Source organism: Pongo pygmaeus, chromosome 11, assembly GCF_028885625.2.
Source record: "Pongo pygmaeus isolate AG05252 chromosome 11, NHGRI_mPonPyg2-v2.0_pri, whole genome shotgun sequence".
Taxonomy (NCBI): domain Eukaryota; kingdom Metazoa; phylum Chordata; class Mammalia; order Primates; family Hominidae; genus Pongo; species Pongo pygmaeus.
In genome coordinates this window covers 122,919,290-122,932,053 of record NC_072384.2, presented here as the reverse complement: position 1 = coordinate 122,932,053, position 12,764 = coordinate 122,919,290, and positions in this window count along the sequence as shown.

Genomic DNA, 12,764 nt, shown 5'->3' with positions numbered 1-12,764 from the left:
GCAAAGGAAACATCCTGCAGGCCGGCCTTGGTTTTCCCTCCTCCCTCCTACAGTTCCCTCCTGGGCTCAGAGATCCCTTGGGAGGCAACAATCAAATTAGGCCCAGGTGATCGGTCTGCAACAAAAGTGCAGTTCAATCCCGTCTTTCGTTTGCCGCAGAAACCTGCATGTTTCCTGATTGTCCATGCAAAGCCTACTAAGAATTTGGTTGCACAAATGATTAATGAACACCTGTTAATGCCTTATTTATTCAGTTGTCCTTTTAGGTCTGAATGTCTTTGGGATGTGACTTTCCAGGATGATGTAGTCCCCTTCATGCCCTAGTTTCTACTTTTCTTGCTTCTCAGTCCTGTCTGGAGAACAAAGTCAAGGGGACTGAGAGAATGCTGAAGCTCTTAAGGGAAACCATTTTCCTCTTACAGAAGACACGCAGAGTTATTGTCATGTCTGGCGGGATCACACACAGAAATGTCCGGCCTAGGAGGTGGAAGCATCTCTCCACAATGCTGCTGGCTGTCATTTACAGGTGTGAGGCAAAACCCTGTGGTTTGGTTTTAGAAGCGGGAGCTGTGATCGTTGGGGACCTGTTCTACTTATGTGTTAAAGAAATATGTTTTCCTGTGAAGGCATTTGCATCATGTGTCTCCCAAATTTAGTGCTTCGGTTTTTCTTTCTACCAGTTAGGAAAAAGAGGCAAAGGAAAACATGGCACACGTAGCATTAAGTTAATTGCCAAAGAATTGTATTTGTAGACAGAGCATTTTATCTCCATGGAGGATCAGTTACTGATTCCAGCTTCTAGTGGCTCATCAAGTCGCCTGATGTAAGTCACCGTATGTCTCAGTTTATCCCTGTAATGAAATGATAATCCTCACTTCTTGTCTTTCTTATAAGGCTCTTGTAAAAATAATCTTGAGAGAAGCTCTATAAGGCCTAGTGAGATCATGATAAGAAGGTGTGTTGTGCTGGAGTCATTCAATCTAGGAAGGAATCCTCAGGGAATTTGGCTCTGAACATCTTGAGTGGGACATCTTCAGCCTCCTGGGCAGTGGTAAAGTACATTTCCCCGGAGCCTTTTTTTTTTCTAAGCCCCAGTCTGATTATTCTGAACATGAATTTCCCAACCAACCTAACAAAAATCAACATCTTTGAGAAGTGGTAGGGCTGAAAGACTGCTGTAATGGTGCAGAGATAGTAAATAGTAGCTTGCAGTCATGCAAAAAATTTTCTTTTCCTGATGCCAGAGAAATACCCTGTAGTTCTTTGATCACTGAACACTAGTCATACCTAGTGGTATGGGAAATATACATGGGAAATACATTTCACATCCCGCCCCCCCTGCCCTTTTTTTTTTTTTGCTAGGGCAGAAATCCAGTTATTTGTACTTTGCTCAGTTGTATACATATATTATATATATAATATATATATTATACATATATTATATATATAATATTATATTATATATATAATATTATATATAATATATATTATACATATTGTATATATAATATATATATTATACATATTGTATATATTATATATATGATATATTTATTATATATTATATATATTATATATTATATATTATATATTATATATATTATATATTATATATTAAATATATTATATTATATATAATATAATATATATATAAATATATAATATAATATATTATATTATAATATAATATATTATATATAATATAATATAATATATAATATAATATATTATAATATATTATATATAATATAATATAATATATTATATATAATATAATATAATATATTATATTATATATATTAATATATAATATAAATATATATAATATAATATATATTATATAAATAATATAATATATATTATATTATAAATAATATAATATATAATATATAAATAATATAATATATATTATATATAAATAATATAATATATATTATATATAAATAATATAATATATATTATATATAAATAATATAATATATATTATATATAAATAATATAATATATATTATATATAAATAATATAATATATATTATATATAAATAATATAATATATAATATATAAATATATAATATAATATATAATATATAAATATATAATATAATATATAATATATAAATATATAATATATAAATATATAATATAATATATAATATATAAATATATAATATATAAATATATAATATATAAATATATATTATATATAAATATATAATATATATATATATTATATATACATATATAATATATAAATATATATTATATATACATATATAATATATAAATATATATTATATATACATATATAATATATAATATATATTATATATACATATATAATATATAAATATATATTATATATACATATATAATATATAATATATATTATATATACATATATAATATATGTATATATATTATATATACATATATAATATATATGTATATATAATATATATTATATATACATATATAATGTATATAATATATATAATATATATATAAAACAATTACAAAATGACATATTTAAAAGGAATCGATGATGGATATATTAATATTAGTTCAGATAAAGGTTAAGCTACTGTAACAAAGAGACCCCAAAATAGAGTGGCTTAAGGAACACAGACATGTATTTCTGTTTCATAGAATGGTTCTAAGGCAAGCAGTTGAGGTTAGTAGGAAGCTCTGCTCCATGGCCCTACTCCATGACTCTGCTTCTTTTCATCTTATTGCTCCACCATGCCCTGAAACTGAGCCTTAGGTCATCGTCCTCTTTTGCATGGTTGAATCTGGGTTAGGGCACATCTGAAGTTCAGCTCCTAAAAGGGTGAAGACAGAGAGTGTTCTGAGCAGCAATGTCTTATTAAGCAAGTGAGGCAGAATTTCACACATCATTTTCACTGACATTCCATCAGTGAGAAACAATTGGAAATGTTATCTCTAGCAGGGCAACCTTATGTCAAGCTTAAGCTATATTCCTGTGGAAGAAGTGGAGGACAGAATTTTTTTGTGGGCAACCAGCAGTCTCCACCAGTATTAGGAAACTAATGTTGGTTAAAATGTTGTACAGTAAAAATCCATGTTATAATTCAACCATAATCTACACATTTTATCTAGGCAGCTTGTCATTCACTTGGCATGTTATAAATACGCATGTGCAGATACAATTTTTTTAAAGAAGCCACACTAAAAATAAGTTATTCCAAAAGACAATTGGACAGGCATGGTAGCACACGCCTGTAATCCCAGCACGTTGGGAGGCTGAGGCGGGAGGATTGCTTGAGGCCAGGAGTTCAAGACTGGGCAACACAGGGAGACCCCATTGCTACAAAAAAATTTTAAAAGTTAGTCAGGCATGGTAGCATGAACTTGTAGCCCTAGCTACTCAGGAGGCTGAGGCAAAAGGATTGCTTGAGGCCAGGAGGTTGAGGCTGCAGTGAGCCATGACCACACCACTGCACTCCAGCCTGGATAACAGAGCGAGATCTTATCTCAAAAAAAAAAAAAAAAAAAAGGGGGGGGGCAGGGACAACTGGTAACCTTTAATAAGTTAAAGTAATTTTTTAAGTATTGTTAAAATACCTTCATTTTAAATGAAAAATTTTGGTATTAATTACATTATTGCATTTTAAGTTCTGATTTAGAGTTATTTCTCTGCAGAGCACATTACTTCCAAATTACAACTAGACTGTTCAGTTTTCAATTGGGCAATGTTTCCTGGATCAAGACAAGTATACAGAATTTGGGTTCTGTATTGATTATCTATTGCTGCATAACAAATTATCACATAAAAATAGTAGCTTAAAACAACAGCATTTATCATCTCAAAGTTTTTGCAGAGCAGGAATCCAAGTGGTTTTAGCTGGGTCCCCTGGCTCTGGTTTCTCACAGGGTCATAGTCGAGGTGCTGGTTGAGGCTACATCATCTCAAGGCTCAAGTGGAGGTGGATTTGCTTCCAGGATCACTCAGACGATGGTTGGTAGATTCAGTTAGCTGCAGACTGTTGGCCACAGGCCATTCCCTCTTTTTCAACACATGGGCCATTTCATAGAAGAGCTCATTATACAGCCACTTCATAGAATAGCTCATTATACAGCCCTTTACTTCACCAAAACAAGCAAATGAGGAAATCAAGACATACAGAGAGTCTGAACAGGACAAAATAGAAGTCTTTTATAGCCCAGTCTTGGAGATAACATTCCAATAGTTTCATCCCATTCTACTTCACAGAAGCAAGTCCCTAGATCTAGCCCACACTGAAGGACAGAGGGAGTGAGACAAGAATATGAGTAGTAAGAGGTAGGGATTCTTGGGAACCTTTTCAGAAGTTGCATACTACAAGTTCTTCATGTTTACATTAATTCTCTAATTTCATAGCCACAATACCAATATTTATTGTCCCTAAGAAATACAATGCATAGTCTTGGCCTCAAGGAGCTTCGATCGCGCGGGGGAGGAGCCAAGATGGCCGAATAGGAACAGCTCCAGTCTACAGCTCCCAGCGCGAGCGACGCAGAAGATGGGTGATTTCTGCATTTCCATCTGAGGTACTGTGTTCATCTCACTAGGGAGTGCCAGACAGTGGGCGCAGGTCAGTGGGTGAGTGCACCATGCGCCAGCCGAAGCAGGGGCGAGGCATTGCCTCACTCGGGAAGCGCAAGGGGTCAGGGAGTTCCCTTTCCAGGGGTGCCACTCCCACCCGAATACTGTGCTTTTCCGACGGGCTTAGGAAACGGTGCCCCAGGAGAGTATAGCCCGCACCTGGCTGAGAGGGTCCTACGCCCACGGAGTCTCGCTGATTGCTAGCACAGCAGTCTGAGATCAAACAGCAAGTCAGCAGCAAGGCTGGGGGAGGGCCGCCCGCCATTGCCCAGGCTTGCTTAGGTAAACAAAGCAGCCTGGAAGCTTGAACTGGGTGGAGCCCACCACAGCTCAAGGAGGCCTGCCTGCCTCTGTAGGCTCCACCTCTGGGGGCAGGGCACAGACAAACAAAAAGACAGCAGTAACCTCTGCAGACTTAAATGTCCCTGTCTGACAGCTTTGAGGAGAGCCGTGGTTCTCCCAGCACGCAGCTGGAGATCTGAGAACGGGCTGACTGCCTCCTCAAGTGGGTCCCTGACCCCTGACCCCCGAGCAGCCTAACTGGGAGGCACCCCCCAGCAGGGGCAGACTGACACCTCACACGACCGGCCAGGTACTCCAACAGACCTGCAGCTGAGGGTCCTGTCTGTTAGAAGGAAAACTAACAGAAAGGACATCCACACCAAAAACCCATCTGCACATCACCATAATCAAAGACCAAAAGTAGATAAAACCACAAAGATGAGGAAAAAACAGAGCAGAAAAACTGGAAACTCTAAAAAGCAGAGTACCTCTCCTCCTCCAAAGGAACGCAGTTCCTCACCAGCAACAGAACAAATCTGGACGGAGAATGAATTTGACGAGCTGAGAGAAGAAGGCTTCAGAAGATCAAATTACTCCGAGCTACGGGAGGATATTCAAACCAAAGGCAAAGAAGTTGAAAACTTTGAAAAAAATTTAGAAGAATGTATAACTAGAATAACCAATACAGAGAAGTGCTTAAAGGAGCTGATGGAGCTGAAAACCAAGGCTCGAGAACTACGTGAAGAATGCAGAAGCCTCAGGAGCCGATGCAATCAAATGGAAGAAAGGGTATCAGCCCTGGAAGATGAAATGAATGAAATGAAGCGAGAAGGGAAGTTTAGAGAAAAAAGAATAAAAAGAAACGAGCAAAGCCTCCAAGAAATGTGGGACTATGTGAAAAGACCAAATCTACGTCTGATTGGTGTACCTGAAAGTGATGGGGAGAATGGAACCAAGTTGGAAAACACTCTGCAGGATATTATCCAGGAGAACTTCCCCAATCTAGCAAGGCAGGCCAACATTCAGATTCAGGAAATACAGAGAACGCCACAAAGATACTCCTCGAGAAGAGCAACTCCAAGACACATAATTGTCAGATTCACCAAAGTTGAAATGAAGGAAAAAATGTTAAGGGCAGCCAGAGAGAAAGGTCGGGTTACCATCAAAGGGAAGCCCATCAGACTAACAGCGGATCTCTCGGCAGAAACTCTACAAGCCAGAAGAGAGTGGGGGCCAATATTCAACATTCTTAAAGAAAAGAATTTTCAACCCAGAATTTCATATCCTGCCAAACTAAGCTTCATAAGTGAAGGAGAAATAAAATACTTTACAGACAAGCAAATGCTGAGAGATTTTGTCACCACCAGGCCTGCCCTAAAAGAGCTCCTGAAGGAAGCGCTAAACATGGAAAGGCACAACCGGTACCAGCCACTGCAAAATCATACCGAAATGTAAAGACCATCGAGACTAGGAAGAGACTGCATCAACTAACAAGCAAAATAACCAGCTAACATCATAATGACAGGATCAGATTCACACATAACAATATTAACTTTAAATGTAATTGGACTAAATGCTCCAATTAAAAGACACAGACTGGCAAATTGGATAAAGACTCAAGACCCATCAGTGTGCTGTATTCAGGAAACCCATCTCACGTGCAGAGACACACATAGGCTCAAAATAAAAGGATGGAGGAAGATCTACCAAGCAAATGGACAACAAAAAAAGGCAGGGGTTGCAATCCTAGTCTCTAATAAAACAGACTTTAAACCAACAAAGATCAAAAGAGACAAAGAAGGCCATTACATAATGGTAAAGGGATTAATTCAACAAGAAGAGCTAACTATCCTGAATATATATGCACCCAATACAGGAGCACCCAGATTCATAAAGCAAGTCCTGAGTGACCTACAAAGAGACTTAGACTCCCACACATTAATAATGGGAGACTTTAACACCCCACTGTCAACATTAGACAGATCAACGAGACAGAAAGTCAACAAGGATACCCAGGAATTGAACTCAGCTCTGCACCAAGCGGACTTAATAGACTTCTACAGAACTCTCCACCCCAAATCAACAGAATATACATTTTTTTCAGCACCACACCACACCTATTCCAAAATTGACCATATACTTGGAAGTAAAGCTCTCCTCAATAAATGTAAAAGAACAGAAATTATAACAAACTATCTCTCAGATCACAGTGCAATCAAACTAGAACTCAGGATTAAGAATCTCACTCAAAACCGCTCAACTACGTGGAAACTGAACAACCTGCTCCTGAATGACTACTGGGTACATAACGAAATGAAGGCAGAAATAAAGATGTTCTTTGAAACCAACGAGAACCAAGACACAACATACCAGAATCTCTGGGATGCACTCAAAGCAGTGTGTAGAGGGAAATTTATAGCACTAAATGCCCACAAGAGAAAGCAGGAAAGATCCAAAATTGACACCCTAACATCACAATTAAAAGAACTAGAAAAGCAAGAGCAAACACATTCAAAAGCTAGCAGAAGGCAAGAAATAACTAAAATCAGAGCAGAACTGAAGGAAATAGAGACACAAAAAACCCTTCAAAAAATCAATGAATCCAGGAGCTGGTTTTTTGAAAGGATCAACAAAATTGATAGACCGCTAGCAAGATTAATAAAGAAAAAAAGAAGAATCAAATAGACGCAATAAAAAATGATAAAGGGGATATCACCACCGATCCCACAGAAATACAAACTACCATCAGAGAATATTACAAACACCTCTACGCAAATAAACTAGAAAATCTAGAAGAAATGGATAAATTCCTCAACACATATACCCTCCCAAGACTAAACCAGGAAGAAGTTGAATCTCTGAATAGACCAATAACAGGAGCTGAAATTGTGGCAATAATCAATAGCTTACCAACCAAAAAAAGTCCAGGACCAGATGGGTTCACAGCCGAATTCTACCAGAGGTACAAGGAGGAGCTGGTACCATTCCTTCTGAAACTATTCCAATCAATAGAAAAAGAGGGAATCCTCCCTAACTCATTTTATGAGGCCAGCATCATCCTGATCCCAAAGCCTGGCAGAGACACAACAAAAAAAGAGAATTTTAGACCAATATCCTTGATGAACATTGATGCAAAAATCCTCAATAAAATACTGGCAAACAGAATCCAGCAGCACATCAAAAAGCTTATCCACCATGATCAAGTGGGCTTCATCCCTGGGATGCAAGGCTGGTTCAATATACGCAAATCAATAAATGTAATCCAGCATATGAACAGAACCAAAGACAAAAACCACATGATTATCTCAATAGATGCAGAAAAGACCTTTGACAAAATTCAACAACCCTTCATGCTAAAAACTCTCAATAAATTAGGTATTGATGGGACGTATCTCAAAATAATAAGAGCTATTTATGACAAACCCACAGCCAATATCATACTGAATGGGCAAAAACTGGAAGCATTCCCTTTGAAAACTGGCACAAGACAGGGATGCCCTCTCTCACCACTCCTATTCAACATAGTGTTGGAAGTTCTGGCCAAGGCAATTAGGCAAGAGAAGGAAATCAAGGGTATTCAATTAGGAACAGAGGAAGTCAAATTGTCCCTGTTTGCAGATGACATGATAGTATCTAGAAAACCCCATTGTCTCAGCCCAAAATCTCCTTAAGCTGATAAGCAACTTCAGCAAAGTCTCAGGATACAAAATCAATGTACAAAAATCACAAGCATTCTTATACATCAATAACAGACAAACAGAGAGCCAAATCATGAGTGAACTCCCATTCACAATTGCTTCAAAGAGAATAAAATACCTAGGAATCCAACTTACAAGGGATGTGAAGGACCTCTTCAAGGAGAGCTACAAACCACTGCTCAAGGAAATAAAAGAGGATACAAACAAATGGAAGAACATTCCATGCTCATGGGTAGGAAGAATCAATATCATGAAAATGGCCATCCTTCCCAAGGTAATTTACAGATTCAATGCCATCCCCATCAAGTTACCAATGACTTTCTTCACAGAATTGGAAAAAACTACTTTAAAGTTCATATGGAACCAAAAAAGAGCCCGCATTGCCAAGTCAATCCTTAGCCAAAAGAACAAAGCTGGAGGCATCACACTACCTGACTTCAAACTATACTACAAGGCTACAGTAACCAAAACAGCATGGTACTGGTACCAAAACAGAGATATAGATCAATGGAACAGAACAGAGCCGTCAGAAATAATGCCACATATCTACAACTATCTGATCTTTGACAAACCTGACAAAAACAAGAAATGGGGAAAGGATTCCCTATTTAATAAATGGTGCTGGAAAAACTGGCTAGCCATATGTAGAAAGCTGAAACTGGATCCCTTCCTTACACCTTATACAAAAATCAATTCAAGATGGATTAAAGACTTAAATGTTAGACCTAAAACCATAAAAACCCTAGAAGAAAACCTAGGCATTACCATTCAGGACATAGGCATGGGCAAGGACTTCATGTCTAAAACACCAAAAGCAATGGCAACAAAAGCCAAAATTGACAAATGGGATCTAATTAAACTAAAGAGCTTCTGCACAGCAAAGGAAACTACCATCAGAGTGAACAGGCAACCTACAAAATGGGAGAAAATTTTCGCAACCTACTCATCTGACAAAGGGCTAATATCCAGAATCTACAATGAACTCCAATAAATTTACAAGAAAAAAACAAACAACCCCATCAAAAAGTGGGCAAAGGACATGAACAGACACTTCTCAAAAGAAGACATTTATGCAGCCAAAAAACACATGAAAAAATGCTCACCATCACTGGCCATCAGAGAAATGCAAATCAAAACCACAATGAGATACCATCTCACACCAGTTAGAATGGCAATCATTAAAAAGTCAGGAAACAACAGGTGCTGGAGAGGATGTGGAGAAATAGGAACACTTTTACACCGTTGGTGGGACTGTAAACTAGTTCAACCCTTGTGGAAGTCAGTGTGGGGATTCCTCAGGGATCTAGAACTAGAAATTCCATTTGACCCAGCCATCCCATTACTGGCTATATACCCAAAGGACTATAAATCATGCTGCTATAAAGACACATGCACACGTATGTTTATTGCAGCATTATTCACAATAGCAAAGACTTGGAACCAACCCAAATGTCAATCAATGATAGACTGGATTAAGAAAATGTGGCACATATACACCATGGAATACTATGCAGCCATAAAAAATGATGAGTTCATGTCCTTTGTAGGGACATGGATGAAATTGGAAATCATCATTCTCAGTAAACTATCGCAAGAACAAAAAACCAAACACCGCATATTCTCACTCATAGGTGGGAATTGAACAATGAGAACACATGGACACAGGAAGGGGAACATCACACTTCGGGGACTGTTGTGGGGAGGGGGGAGGGATAGCATTGGGAGATATACGTAATGCTAGATGACGAGTTGGTGGGTGCAGCGCACCAGCATGGCACATGTATACATATGTAACTTACCTGCACATTGTGCACATGTACCATAGAGCCTAAAGTATAATAATAATAAGAAGAAGAAGAAGAAGAAAAAAAGGAGCTTCCATCTGTTGCACACATATAAGATGCATACACAGAGAAAAACGAGTGCAATAATATAAAATCAATACTAAAAGGAAAAAAATGGAGCACCAGATGACAATTTCTATTAAAAAACTACATGTATCACAGCTGTAATTTTCAAATCTGGAATCAGAATTATCTCAAAAATCTGCCAAAATTACAGACCTCTTCAAAGGAAGTATGAATTCTTAAATTAGAAAAGAGAAAAACAATGAAACTAACAAATGCAAAATAGAGTTATTGGAAAAAAATGCAGCAAAATAGACAAACCATTAGCTAATCTAATAAAGAAAGAACAAGAGGAAAAACAAAAGCACAAAATTTTAAATACTGAAGGAAAAATAATCATTAAAAGCAGAGGAAAAATTTTAAAAGCCTTAGAGGCTACTTTGTATACCTCTATGAAAATAAGTTTAAAAAAAAGATGAAATAGATTTTTTTTAAGGAAAACACAACTTACTAAAATTGATCACAGAAAAGAAAGTCTAACCAGACTAATTATCATAAAACAGCTAAAGAAAGGGGGTTAAAATACTCCTCTATGAAAAGCACCAGGCCCAGCTGGCTTCACAAAAACATTCTATCCATCATTTAAAAAATGGGTAATCACAATGCTAATTAACATATTCCAGACATAGATGAAGACATTTTTCAAATTTTCTTTTATGAAGCAATATATTGATCTTGAAACCTGAAATAGTACCAAAAGAAAATGATAGAATACTATCACTTGTGAAAATCATTCAAAAATCTGAAAATATCAGGAGTCAGACTTCAGCAGCTCATTAAAAAAAATAGTTTGTAATTAAAAAAGTGAGATTTATTATAGTTATGCAAATAAGTTAAGTATTAGAAATCCATTGATATTATCTATCATATTCATAGAACTAAAGAGAAATATCATATGATCTGTTATGGACTAAGTTGTGTTCCCTGCCCTAAAAAAAGATATGTTGAAATCCTAATTCCTAATATTTCAGGATGTCATCTTATTTTGAGAGAGGGTCTCCACAAATATAATTAGTCAAGAAGAGGTCATACTGTTACAGGTTGAGTATCCTAAATCTGAAAATCCAAAATTCGAAAATGGTCCAAAATTAACACTGTTTGAGCACTGACATGACACTCAAAGTAAATACTCATTGGAGCATTTCAGATTTTGGATTTTCAGATTAGGGATGCTGAACTGGTCAATGAAATGCAAATATTCCCAAATCTGAAAAAATGTGAAGACTGAAACATTTGTGGCCACAAACATTTTGGATAAGGCATACTCAGCTTGTAACGGAGTGGACCCCTGATCCATTATGACTCAGATGTTTACTCACTTAGACGACCATATGAGGACAGAGACACAGAGGGAGACCACCATGTGATGATGGTGGCGACTGGAGTTTTACAGCTGCAAACCAAGGGATGTCAGGGATTGCCAGCAAATCACTGGAAGCCAGAAGAGGCTACGAAAGATTTCCCTACAGGTTTCAGAGGGAGCATGGCCCTTGATGTCTGGTCTCCAAAACTGTGAAACAATAAATTTCTATTGTTTTAAGCTACCCAGTTTGTGGTACTTTGTCATATCACCCCTAGGACACTAATACATCATCCTTTTGATAGATGTAGAAAAGCCATTGGATAATATTTTACACTCACTCTTGTCAAGGCTCCTCAATAAAATAAAAGTGTTTAATGTGTCTGGGGTCAGTGAGCACATGATTTTGGTTGGATGGAGAGTTTCTGTATTTTAGTAATAGAATATAATGTGGGAAGGATAAATTGTGTCTTCCCAGTAGTAAGTCCTGAATGTTGGGTTGAGTTTTACAGTATATGTTTGAGGGAATGAGAAATCTTTGAAAGGCAGACCAGGTGCAGTGGCTCACATCTGTAATACCAGCACTTTGGAAGGCTGAGGCAGGCAGATCACTTGAGGTCAGGAGTTCAAGACTAGCCTAGCCAACATGGTGAAACCCCGTCTCTACTAAAAATGCAAAAATTAGCCAGGCATGGTGGTGGGTGCCTGTAATCCCAGCTACTTGAAAGGCTGAGGCAGGAAAATTGCTTGAACCTGGGAGGCGGAGGTTGCAGTGAGTAGAGATCATGCCACTGCACTCCAGCCTGGGCAACAGAGCGAGACTCTGTTTAAAAAAAAAAAAAAAAAAAAAAAAAAAAAAAAAAAACTTTGGAAAGCAAATAAAGGACATGAGAAAAGCAGTGTTTCCAGAAAATTAATTGGGAAGTTTGCTATTTAGTGAATAGTGTCTGGAAGCAGGGAAATGCTGGAGAT